Source organism: Rattus norvegicus, chromosome 2 (assembly GCF_021556685.1).
Source record: "Rattus norvegicus strain SHRSP/BbbUtx chromosome 2, alternate assembly SHRSP_T2T, whole genome shotgun sequence".
In the NCBI taxonomy this organism is placed as follows: domain Eukaryota; kingdom Metazoa; phylum Chordata; class Mammalia; order Rodentia; family Muridae; genus Rattus; species Rattus norvegicus.
In genome coordinates this window covers 74,900,203-74,913,976 of record NC_141535.1, presented here as the reverse complement: position 1 = coordinate 74,913,976, position 13,774 = coordinate 74,900,203, and the positions used below count along the sequence as shown (strand labels likewise).

General features: G+C 34.9%; 1 protein-coding gene across 5 annotated transcripts in view; it reads right to left on the bottom strand.

Annotated features, from left to right (window-relative positions):
* Cdh18 (cadherin 18) overlaps nt 1–13,774 on the bottom strand; it is a 1,022,663-nt gene that overhangs the window by 768,601 nt on the left and 240,288 nt on the right. The window lies entirely within an intron of this gene.

Here is a 13,774-nt window from a genome sequence, read left to right as displayed (position 1 = left end):
CCAAACTCCAACAAGAAATACAAATATTTTCTTCTTATCTTATGCAAAGTGAACATTCTGTTTCTTTTAACCTCTGCTGATCAGAGCATTTGTGGGTCAGGCTACTTCTAGCATGACTCACTTCTAATTTCATGGGATCTAAGGAGGTAAATCATGACACCTTGATATCGGGAAAGATTTACATGAACAAAAGGAATATCTTTCAAAAATTATTTATTTCCATAATAAGGTAAAAGTCTATTTATGTTCTAAAGTTTTTATAAATGATGCATAAAACACAGAATTATTTATATTAACAAGGTGATCTTTTGAGATGTGTTTCCATGTGTACTCAATTTGTATTAAGTCAAATATATTATTGTCACAAATAGTTGTAAATCCTTTCACTTACTGTGTTTATTATGGAAAATACATTAAAATCTTTTCCTGTATCATTTTAAAATCTGAGCGGAGTTTCACATGTGTTGCATGCTGTTACCTACTAGCACACTAAATTTCATGCTTGCATCTACATTGTACTTGAGACTCAGGAGTCAACTTTTTCCTTAGTCTTGATTGCTTTCTCCAATTACTCATCACAGTCATTCTAGCTTCGGCTTTTGCAGATTAATTTTTATTAAATTTCACATATGAGGGCCTGTAACATCAGTCATTTAATATCCGACACCTATCACAAGCATTATTGTCTGTATTTCAATACATACTGTCTGGAAATGACATTGGTTTTTTCAGGTAGTAGTTGGTTCCGTATGCACATAACATTTTCTTTATTTCTTCATACTGGACAGAGGCACATAATGTTGCCCTATCTTGGCTATTGTGACCATTAATGCAGAGGTCATTAGTTGTCCATTTTCATCAGCTTCATAATTTCACTTCACTGGGATGTACATCATGGAATAAATTTGATGGTTCTTATGATACACATTCTCCACATTTTAAGGAACTAGTATCCTATTTTCCTTGATAAATTAAGAATCCATATCAGTGCCAGAGGCCTCCTTTTACTAGATATCTTCATCCATCCTCCTTGCAGCTTTTCTTGCTGGTGCCCAATGGGCTCTCCTTGTAGATTCAGCTGTAGTTCCTAGACAGATTAGTAATTATTAGCACCATTTAGTATACCAGTCAGAGGTTTCCATCAACTCTGTTGATGAATGTCTATTTACATATATTGTCTATTTTTAAAAGTTTATTTGCTTTAGATATTAAATTTAGACTTCTCTGAATAGTTTAAATTATAAATTCTGGACCTGTTAATGTTATTCATATTCATAGGTATAAAAAGCACACATAGAAGCACTCATACATGCTGCGCCATACACACAAACACAACAAAGAAATATAGATAGATAGATAGATAGATAGATAGATAGATAGATAGATAGATAGATATAAAATGTTGCTTAAGAAAAAGAGAGTAGTGGAGATCACCTTTTTTAGCTAAATAATCAAAACTCCCACTAAAATCAGGGACTAGATAAGGCTGCCCACTCTCTCCTACTTAGTCAATATAGTTCTCCAAGTCTTAGTCAGAGCAATCAGATAAAAAAGCAATACAGCAAATACAGAGGCGAATGCCAGCAGTAAACCACTGAACTGAGAATAGGTCCCCTGTTGAAGGAATCAGAGAAAGAACTGGAAGAGCTTGAAGGGGCTCGAGACCCCAAAAGTACAACAATGCCAAGCAACCAGAGCTTCCAGGGACTAAGCCATTACCTAAAGACTATACATGGACTGACCCTGGACTCTGACCCCATAGGTAGCAATGAATATCCTAGTAAGAGCACCAGTGGAAGGGGAAGCCCTGGGTCCTGCTAAGACTGAACCCCCAGTGAACTAGTCTATGGGGGGAGGGCGGCAATGGGGGGAGGGTTGGGAGGGGAACACCCATAAGGAAGGGGAGGGGGGAGGGGGATGTTTGCCCGGAAACCGGGAAAGGGAATAACACTCGAATTGTATATAAGAAATACTCAAGTTAATAAAAAATTAAAAAAAAGGCAAGTCAAAGGGATACGGATTGGAAGGGAAGAAGTCAAAATATCACTATTTGCAGATGATATGATAGTGTACTTACAAGACCCCAAAAGTTCCACCAGAGACCTACTTAACCTGATAAACAACTTCTGCAAAGTGTTGGAGTATAAAAGTAACTAAAACAAATTAGTAGCCTTCCTCTACTCAAAGGATAAACAAGCTGAGAAAGATATTAAGGAAATGACATCCTTCACAATAGTCCCAAATAATATAAAATATCTTGGTGTGACTTTAACCAAGCAAGTGAAAGATGTGTATGAAAAGTATAATTCATTTTTAGTGTGACAAATTAACAAAAAATTGTGTTATGTTTATAATCCCCAATTTTGAGAATTATATATTCTAAAAATCTCATGGTTCAAGTAACAGTTTTTAAGAGAACTGATAATTATGCAAATACAAATAGCTACCTTCAGATACTTTTTGAGGACTTCTTTTAACTATTTTTTATCAATTTATTGCAACTTTAGTTCTACTGTTTGGCCACAGAAGTATTTCTGTTTGCTTTGTGGGCAGGGTGAGTGGATTCTCATACGATAGTTAGTAGAGGATGCTGCTGAATGTTCGGCTCGGATTCTGCCTAATATACTTGTGACTTGCTCCCCTTGTTTAACTGGACAGTAAGTTGATGCCACAGGGATGTGTGTCCACACATGGCTTCTATGTGTATACTAGTGAATGATTCACAGGTCCCAAGCCTACTTACCCTCTGAGGCATCTCACTCCACCCTTGTGCCTTTTCCCACTGTTAGGACTACATTGAACCTACAAATGTAACATAAATATAAAGGTTGATCTACTGTATGCATTGCTGTTATTCTACTTCTGCTACAATATCTTTAAATATGAATACTTTTAAATAAATTTAAAGTCTATGTTCTTCTGTGATCTCATTTGATTTCAATAAAAATAGATTTAATGAGTTAGGAATTTGAGGCTTATTTGAAATGTGTGAAACATGAGGCCCAGAAACATAGCATTTATTTTATTGAGTTGCTGTAATTAAGAAGACTCATTATTGCTTTAACCTAGTGAAACTGGCTTTTTTCTGGTCCATAGCACCTCAGAACAGGGCCTTGAACACCAAACATCATTGTATCATAGGCCATTGAGGATGCCGCTTGTATCTGCAACTAATATGAATTTATGCCTAAACCTCTTTAATTCCTGTTTTGACTAGATTTCTCACTAATTGTATGTGTTTTGGCTATAGCTTAACAGCCTAATTAAGTAAAATTCATTAGTCCAAAATGACTTTTTTTATAGTAAAAATGAAATGTTCATTAAATTTAAGTGAGATAGTATACATTGAATAGTATTTGAACATCTATACTCAAATCCTATATTTGATATGGAATATAGTTGCAGTTTTAAATAGTCTACCAGAAATAAGTTAGTGAGGAAAGGAGTATTTCTTCACAGGGACCCTTGATCCTGCATCATTCATTAGACAAAAATTAGTAAAATCCAGGGACATGCAAGCATCATGAAAAGATAAAAGAATTGTGCTATATACTAGAAATAGTGTCAAGTTTTTAAAAATGTGACTAATTCAAAATGAACAATAAATGAGAATAGAATTTAATTTAGGAAGAACAAATGTATATTCAGAAATGTGAATTACTTTTTCTTTGTGTGTCTCAGAAGGTATTCCCATAAGCCCTCATACCTTGACTGTTGGGTACCTTTCATCATAATACATAAATAGGGATCTTGATCAGTGCCCAACTATAAAGGTCTCTTAACCTTGATCCTTGGCCATTTGGTATTTTATGGTGGGGCATGATTATCCTCTAGTACTGTAGTAAGTCACATGCTCAAGGAAGAAAAGTAGAAGGGATGTAAAATTGCACACATTTTGAATCAATGAAATGGATCTATACATCAGTATACTGAGTAAAAATCAGTATACTGAATATGTTTATTGCTGAATAAGTCTGTATAACATATCACATTTTCTTTACCCATTGTATTTTTTATTTTTATTTTTGTTGGACATCTAGACATTTCTGCCTGACTCTTTTCTAGATGGATAGGAAATACACTTCTTTCTCCTTGCAGTGCCTCTTATGTTTGAGGCAGAATAAGGAGGTTGAGGGTGTGGTGTTGGCTCACTATAGCTTCAGTATAGGCTCATGACACTCAGGAGCTTGATTCTCCGATGCTGAAGGAAGCACGGAAACTTTACAGCAGACTGGGTGTGTGGTAGGACTGTAACAGTGTGAACAGAATGTAGGAAGGATTAGAAGAATAAGATTAGACACGGTATCCAATTTTGAAAATATTAAGATGGCCAAAAAAGGATACTCTAAATGTGGCAATGTGGGAAGGAATAAAAGAAATACAGCTTTTATCAGTACATTTTTTTATGTGCTCTTGTATTTTATTTTGAGTTCTGCAATATTTTATTTCTTTTTTTTTATTAACTTGAGTATTTCTTATATACATTTCGAGTGTTATTCCCTTTCCCGGTATCCAGGCAAACATCCCCCTCCCCCCTCCCCTTCCTTATGGGTGTTCCCCTCCCAACCCTCCCCCCATTGCCGCCCTCCCCCCACCAGTCTAGTTCACTGGGGGTTCAGTCTTAGCAGGACCCAGGGCTTCCCCTTCCACTGGTGCTCTTACTAGGATATTCATTGCTACCTATGAGGTCAGAGTCCAGGGTCAGTCCATGTATAGTCTTTAGGTAGTGGCTTAGTCCCTGGAAGCTCTGGTTGCTTGGCATTGTTGTACATATGGGGTCTCGAGCCCCTTCAAGCTCTTCCAGTTCTTTCTCTCATTCCTTCAACGGGGGACCTATTCTCAGTTCAGTGGTTTGCTGCTGGCATTCGCCTCTGTATTTGCTGTATTCTGGCTGTGTCTCTCAGGAGCGATCTACATCCGGCTCCTGTCGGTCTGCACTGCTTTGCTTCATCCATCTTGTCTAATTGGGTGGCTGTATATGTATGGGTCACATGTGGGGCAGACTCTGAATGGGTGTTCCTTCAGTCTCTGTTTTAATCTTTGCCTCTTTCTTCCCTGCCAAGGGTATTCTTGTTCCCCTTTTAAAGAAGGAGTGAAGCATTCACATTTTGATCATCCGTCTTGAGTTTCATTGGTTCTAGGCATTTAGGGTAATTCAAGCATTTGGGCTAATAGCCACTTATCAATGAGTGCATACCATGTATGTCTTTCTGTGATTGGGTTAGCCCACTCAGGATAATGTTTTCCAGTTCCAACCATTTGCCTACGAATTTCATAAAGTCGTTGTTTTTGATAGCTGAGTAATATTCCATTGTGTAGATGTACCACATTTTCTGTATCCATTCCTCTGTTGAAGGGCATCTGGGTTCTTTCCAGCTTCTGGCTATTATAAATAAGGCTGCTATGAACATAGTGGAGCACGTGCCTTTTTTATATGTTGGGGCATCTTTTGGGTATATGCCCAAGAGAGGTATAGCTGGATCCTCAGGCAGTTCAATGTCCAATTTTCTGAGGATATCAGTACATTTTTAATTCATAAGTAATTTATTAAATATAAGAGAAATTATATTCACCAACTAAATATATTCAGTCCTGATAATATTCAGTTTATAATTCACTGGGAAATAATGAACAACGGTTAGTGATTTTTGTGTAATTTCTGGGTTAGCAATGTTAATTTGAAAGCTGTTAACTAATACCGACTACATGATGGATCCCGTGAGAATTGCAACAATCTCAAAGAGATCAACTGTCCGAAGCCAAGGCTGAATGGGTCTGACTGGGAAGAAAAGAATAAAGATTGTGAAAGTGAGAGAGAAGAGGAAATACAATATTGAAGGTGGTGATGAGGAACCAAGCGTAGGAAGATAAGCCACAACTTAGAAAAGGAAAGGTAAGAACCAAAACCATCATTGCACAACGCAACACAAAGCCCTTACTGTTTCTTGTGAGGAATCATTTTTAGAAGAATGGGCTATTTTAAAATGCAGTTTGACGATATCAAAAGGAGCTAAGAGAAATAATGTTCGGTTTCCAGAAAGAAGAAATAATTAAGAATAAACCATCCCAACATCCAGCTTTGATTTTCCTTTCTATTGGTCTCCAGTGGAAAATGGTCCAAGCCAATTTAACCTAGCTCCACTGATCTTGGATTGTCTTTGCTTTGTTTATTTTTCAATGGGGAAAATTCTTAAGTTCATAAGCTCTCCCTGGGCCCTACTGATTTTTCCAGGCTTTATGACTTATTTTGATTTATCTCAGTGGTTGGGCCTCACTCTCCAGCTCTTTTCTTTAAGAGTCCCCTTGATGTGGGAATTTTTTAAGCCTTCCAATGCTCTCTACATTACAAAAGTCACTGTTTGCATGTGACAAACACATTAAATTTACCCTCAGAATGCGGAGGCCCTCGCATTCATCTCAAAACTTCTAAACAAAGGAAAGAAATTTTGTGGTTGTTTTTGTTGCGGTTGTTGTTACTATTGTATCATTAAATCAGTTGTGAGTGTTGAAAATACAACTGCATGAGGATAAACTGAGAAACAATGAACGTCGTCCATTATTTCAAATTCGGATACTGAGAAATAAGTCTGGTTTTCTTTGAACACAGTTGGGTTTAAGAGAAAAGTTGCTAAGAAAGAGAAATAAAACAAGCATCTGGCTCTGGTTTTGACCAGAATGATCACTCACTGCCCTGACTGTTTTGCTAAAATTGTAGTGGGCGTAACTCCACTATACGCTACCACTATTTTAGATGTCATATTAAGCTGTTAGATATTGAACTGCACCTCTATTAATTTCTTAAGGCTGGCTTACCTAAACTAGGTGGTTTAAAAGAACGTTCTTCCCTTTCATCCTATTGTCAAGCTGTCCAGAGTGAAGCTGTCAGCGCCACCATACTCCATCAATCCCGGGCAAGATTTTGCCAGGAGGATAAACCTGTCCTTTGCATTTCTAGTTAATAGCGGAAGTGCCGGTTTTTTGGGGGCGTCTGAGTGAGAATGAACCTCATAGACACATATGTGTGAATGCTTAGTCTCCAGTTTCAGGCCTGTTTTAGAAAGTACGGCCACATTAATGGAGTTGTGTCACTGGGGCCAGCCTCGCAGGGTCTAGCTTTGCCTTTGTTTTTCCATCAATATGTTAGCGCTCAGTTACTGCCTCAGATAAGTACCTGGCTGCCTGCTTCTACATTCTCCACCATGTTGGCCACAGACTCTAGCCCTCTGAATCTCTAACCACGCCCCCCAAATACTTTCTTTTCTAAGTTGTCTTGGTTCTGGTGTCTTATCGCAGCAATATAAAAGTAACTAAGACAATCATCTAGGGGAGTCTTGGTTTAGCAAAACATTGCTTCTGTCCTTCAGTCATTATCACAAATATTTTCTTATTCTCCAATGCCTAAATCAGTCTTTGTATTTCTGACAAACCTTGTCCTAAATTAATTGTAGGTGCCAAGAGTCTATTTCCATAGAGGGCCATAAACATGAGAAAAAGTGTGTGTGTGTGTGTGTGTGTGTGTGTGTGTGTGTGTGTGTGTGTGTGTGTGTGTGTGTATAAAACAATAACTACTAAAGATAAAGGGAACACGATTTTGAGAGGAAATAATGGAATATACATTGAAATATTTGTAAAGGGGAAAAGGAAAGAGGAAAATAATGTAATTTTAATTAAAATATATTTAATTAAAAATTACAACAGGTCATCTTAGACACACGATTTGGCTTATCATAACTCTTAGCAATTACACTAAAACTGTCCACAGTGATTTAGGACAAATGAGAATGGCTGTACATTTCAAGTCAATGAAGAGTGTATTATCTTAAGTGTGATGACAGATGCTTCCTGAAAAGGCTCATGAACTATAAAAACTTTAATGATTAAGTAGCTTTCAGAACATTTCTATGTACATAGCCTAATGTCCATTTCCTTTGGGCTCCCTCTAAGCATAGCAAAGAGGTAGTACAGGTCTATGTCTCTGTGACAATGAATGTTCTAGAAAAGAAAAAGACATTGGGATGCATTAACTTAATAAAAATCTCCTTTCATACAATGGGAGGTCTAAGAATGCTATTAAATGACATCCCAGTCCAATCATCCAGGATGAGAGTCACATCTTTGATGCATCCACCAAAGCCATTTAACATGACTTGATAATTTACTTTCTATGTTCTTTTAATGTAGAACTTCACTGTACTGTTTCTACACTGGGACAGATAACTGGGAAAACCTAGCCCCACCTTGTAGGTCCGTGCCACTCATATTTGGCTCCTGAATTATTTATCTGCTTTCTTGAGAATAGATAGCGAAAAGTAATGCAACCATGGGTTAATGTGGAAAGAATGTTTGATGAAAATGGAAAAAAAAGTATTAATAGATGAGAGAGAAAAATATTTCCCAACATGTTAAATATATATTTTAAAAGTAAAAAAACAATATTACATCATTGAGATTTTTATAATTTAAGAGTGTGTAAAAACAGAAAAATGTATTTTGGGGAAAATACTGTTTAGATGTAATTCATTAATTAAAACTTCAATTTATTATCAATGACATTTGAAATAACTAGTTATATGGATTACTTACAGATAATAAAGCTATAATTTAATAATGTTATTTGTTTTAGCCAGTTTTTGAATAATATATTAGTTCAGAATATTTTTACCAATGAATTTTCTACCTATCCCATGTACAAAAATCACAGGAATAGCAAAGCTTAAAATAATCATAGGTAAAATGTCCTGGTATATTGTTCATTGGTTCATAGAATACTGAATTATATTCAATTCATTGAACCATTTTTATATATTCTTTTCAATAAAATGACCTAAAATATCTCTCAATAAATAAATCATTAATGAATGTGGTAAATTTAAACGTATTTTTAGACTCAGAGTCTATCAGTGGATTTGGAGGAAAGATACATACTCTCTTTAATATCTTAATATTCATGTGTGGGCATAGTAAATGACATAAACCTTATTATTATAGTAGTACCTGAATGCATATGTGGAAATCTGCCTATCTAATGAAATTTCCTAAGCAATTTTGAAATCAACAAATCACAGAAGCTTATTATCAAGTAGTTTTCTATTTCTTTGACAAGCACAATGTCTCTGAGCTGAAATTGCCATTCCTATCAATTGATGACATTATATAAATACTATATATTAACACAGCACTATGCACAGCAAATAAAGATTGTTTTTTATGGATGTTTGGTTTGATCTTTTCGTACATAAAAATATGGCCACTAAGTAATAGATTCCTATTCTAGCACAGTAGTGTACTCCCTTAATACCAAAACTCAGTGGGTAGACACAGGCAGAATTCTGTTAAAGCCATCCTGGTCTTCATACTGAGTTACAGGACAGATAGAGCTACGTACTGAAATACTGTCTCAAAAATAAACAAATAAACAAACTAAGCAAAGTAATAAATTCCTCAGTTTCAACTAAATCTTATGGTAAATATTAAAAGAGAAAACAAAATGTCACATTATTTGTTCTATCAAAATAATAAAGAATATACTATTTGGTTTGTTTTAAAATACAATATTAAGGTTGTCCCATGATTTTGTTTTGTAAAGTGTGATTACTTTTAATATCTTAAATATCAGTGAAACATATTTTTATAATTGATATAACAGTTTTTAGAAAGGAAGCAGAAAGAAAAAATATTTAAATATTCTAACCGTTGTAGTGGTATATATGTCTACCTAGATTATACATTATATAAATGGATACAATTTTCTAAAAAAGCTTCTTATAGCAACACACTTGTAGAAAATGTAGTGTATCATTATAACCTGAAGAGTATAATTTCTATTTGCATTATATATGTAATCGATATGAAGATATCATATTGAAATTAAATTCTATGTATGTATGAATATTCATGTGATTTTATTAATAACAATTTCTTATAATAAATAGGATAAAATAATTCCTATGCCCATGTCCTCAGAGGATTTTTTTATTATTTTTTTCCACTAACCCCACCATGAGTCCCAATCGGGCATGCAGCAACCATGCCTCCCTAGTTTTTTTTATTAATTAAAGAGTGTACTTGACACAAGCATGCATTGACATGAACCCCGTACTTGGTATACAATTATTCTCAATAAAGAAGCAATACCATTCATAACTTCATACAATATTGGAGAACTTATCATAGTCTAAAACTGGATTTTTAGAGGCTGGAGACTGATACAATAACAATTTCATAATGAAAATAAATATGATTTTTAGTGGAAATAAGAAAGTACATAACAGAAAATGAAGGAAAGGAAATGTAATTTAAAATCCTTTTGTATATTATTATCAATTAAATAATGATATTAAGGAAATGTGAGTCTTAGGGATTCACTAATACCTTAGAAAATAAACATTCACTGAACTGTACTCTGAGCCCAATTATTTCAGAGAAACAAGAACAGTGTCAATAAAAATATTAACAGACCCCTTTATAATCTCAGACTAAGATAAAATAGTGATTTTTGTTCTCTACATTTACCGTCATGCTGGACAAGAGAAATCAATGCTTACAAATTTTTCCTGCTTGCAATGCCACTAAATTGATAATCTCTTACCAAATATTTGTACTATATCATCTTGTTACTAAGTTATCAAAGAGTAAATCCACTTTCGTTTATGTAATACTAATAATTATCTAATTTAAAATTTGTAGTTTACAAAATGTCTTATTTTAATATAATATATTGTGGTCAGTTAATAAGATTGCACATATTTTAAATATTCTGAACCCAAGGTATGTTTCCAAAATTACAGCTGTTGTCTCTAAGTTTGTTTATGGTACAATACAAGGAAGGTTTCAGATTATTAGTATTAATTTTCCTACCTGTATATTGTGTATAAATCCTATCAATTAAGGTGTGTGTGTGTGTGTGTGTGTGTGTGTGTGTGTGTGACAAGATGTTGGATATTTTCCTCTATCATTCTACATCCTATTACTTGAGATATAGTCTCTCACTGAACCAGAAGTTAGTGTATATCACTTGGCTGTTTGATGAGTGTCACCAAAGGATCTTCCTGTTACTTCCCTCCATGTTGGGGACAGAGGCAACCAGTATTTTGCTTGACAGTTTATCTGGTGCTTGAAATTCAAACTCAGATTCCCATGCTTTCAAACAATGTACCTATCAAATCCTCTCTCCAGCCTTGGTGATTTTCATTTTAAATTAATTACTATGTGATACTAATGTGATAACAGTCATCTGACAGAGGTGGGCATTAAACCATTTAGTTTTGAAAAGTCTCATTATCTCATAATATACCTGAAACAATTTTGGCTAATATATCATGAGAAAGAAATTAAGTTTTAAATGTTATTATATGCAAAGAAGTTGAATGTTAGTATAAAACTGGGCAGTGTTTAAATAGCATGGTCATATTTCAGAAAATTCAGGTTATTACTACAGTCAGTGCATACTCTTACAGATTTATTTAGTGTTTAAATGATTTCCTCTGAGAGAGCAATCACTACTAAATATGAGGAAACTGATGTACAGCAGGTTTAAAACATAAAAGTATGGCGTGTTTTCAGGAGAGTTTCTTCCAAACAGTTTTCATCCAAATTCACCCAATCTGAATCCCAAGTTTGAACTTGTCCATTATTATTTCAATGTTGTCCTAAATGTATGGTTCTGGGTCTAATTCCTCTCACAGTTTTTCCAACCAAAGAAGACATCTGCTTGCTCAGACCACACTTCTCTGTCATAAAAAACAATATTCTCACTAGGGACTTGAGAATATTGGAGGCTCTGTTCTGAGGCTCCTCCCTAAACTATGCCCTGCTTGCTGCAGTGATTTTAATGGTTCTCTTGCAGGAAATGACTAGTACTGAACCACTTCTTAGAATATTATTTGGTATAAGCAAAGACAAAGTATTGTTTTCAAAAACTAAATTAGAAAATATGAGAAAAAAATGAGAGATACTTTTGAGTTAGATGGTAATGATAGATTACTGCCATCCTAAAGTGTCTAATACTATCCGTGAAAGCAAGACAATGTGTGTATGTGCATAAATACATGCCCAAAGCATGGAGTAAAAACATATGTCATAGGAACCCTGTGTGTGTCCTTCCTTCCTCAGTGACTACCAAAGATTTTTTTCTTTTAATATTTCTAAGTGTCCCAGAGTTCACTAAGTAGTTGGGTAGCAAAACCAAGGGACCCATCTGACTCTGTCTCCCAACCTTTTTAATTATCAGTGTGTATTATTATATCCAGTATGTATTTGTTTTACATGATTTGTGGGTGTCGAACTAATAATCTATTGCTCACATAGTTAGTAGTTTCCTGACTAAACTCTCTCCAAAGGCCAATAGTAGAGCAAATTGATAATTATCAAACTCACCTCCATTAAGAAACAGTTTTCTTTTCAATCAAACACTTGAAAATTACCATGAAGAAAAAGCATGGAGATTACTGTCTTTGTACATTGTCTGTAATGCCTTTATTTTGATGTTACTATAAAGCATCTAGTTTGCCAATTTATTACATCCACCTATTATTTTACATCAATCTGAGCTATAACTCATTATTACAGTTTACTTCTGTATAAAGATGTTCCTAGGTAGGTGGAAGTCCTACCTTGTAATAATTTTACAATTGAATAGGAGTCAAAGATTAATCCCCATATTTCAAAAATTAAATTATTCATGCAATGGTTATTTAATATAGGAAGATAAAAGATTGTTCGTCAATATTCTATCAGGCATTTCAATAAAATGATGTTAACTTAAAGCACTGCTAGAACTATGAAGAGTAAGCTGTGAAAAGCAAACCTTAGTGACTGTGCAAACGGTCTAGGAGCACTCACTGAACACCTTTCTTTCATGTTAGTCATTTAAGGAAATGAAGTACCTCATCCCTGATAATTGAGACTTGAAGCATTATAGAAAGATATTAAGGTTCAAAGAACTCAGGTTGAATGAACACTCTCCAACTTGAATATAAAAGATTTTAGAAAGTAAAGAAAGAAAGAAAGAAAGAAAGAAAGAAAGAAAGAAAGAAAGAAAGAAAGAAAGAGAGAGAGAGATTAAAGAAAAGAAAAAGTAACGAATGAATTAATCAGGTGTCCCTCATAGCCTGTAACTGAGTACACCTGATGTTAGGCACTGCATCTGATGAACAGTGGCAGTGATAGCCTATTCTGTCTCCTGAATTACTGTAAGAATGGCACAAAAACTAAGAAGAGTGACACATGGAAAATCATTCAATGATCCTAAGTGAAAGCATGTGAGAAAGGATGGATTGCAAAGGAGCAGAGAAAGGTTCTTGCATGAATATAAAATGTGAGGACATCTCTGCCTTCCTAGAGAAAAAAAAAAACAAGTTGAAGAGGAATAGAGGATAGATCCAGAAAATAGTACTACAGGTTGAGTGAACAGAATGTCTAAAGCCATGGATCATTTCACAGATATTTAGATTTGTTCTGAGATGGGAAAGTTTGGTGCATTTGAAAGTCATTTTCAGTGTTTATTTTAAGTGAATCATCACTTAATATTGTCTTTTGACAATATAAAACTGTCTGCCTGGGGCTAGCCTCAGCAGAGAACATGTTCCAGAGAGGATGTAGGGATCAGGCTGGGGGAAGGTTGAGACAGACCAAAATGAGGATGCTTTGCAACTTCGACTGACTAGAAATCAGAAATTTTCTTTATGTAGATTCAAAAACATTCATGATTTCAAAATATGCAGATCATACCATTTTGTCCTGAGCATATATTTCTAGTATGCCCAGGGTACAGGTG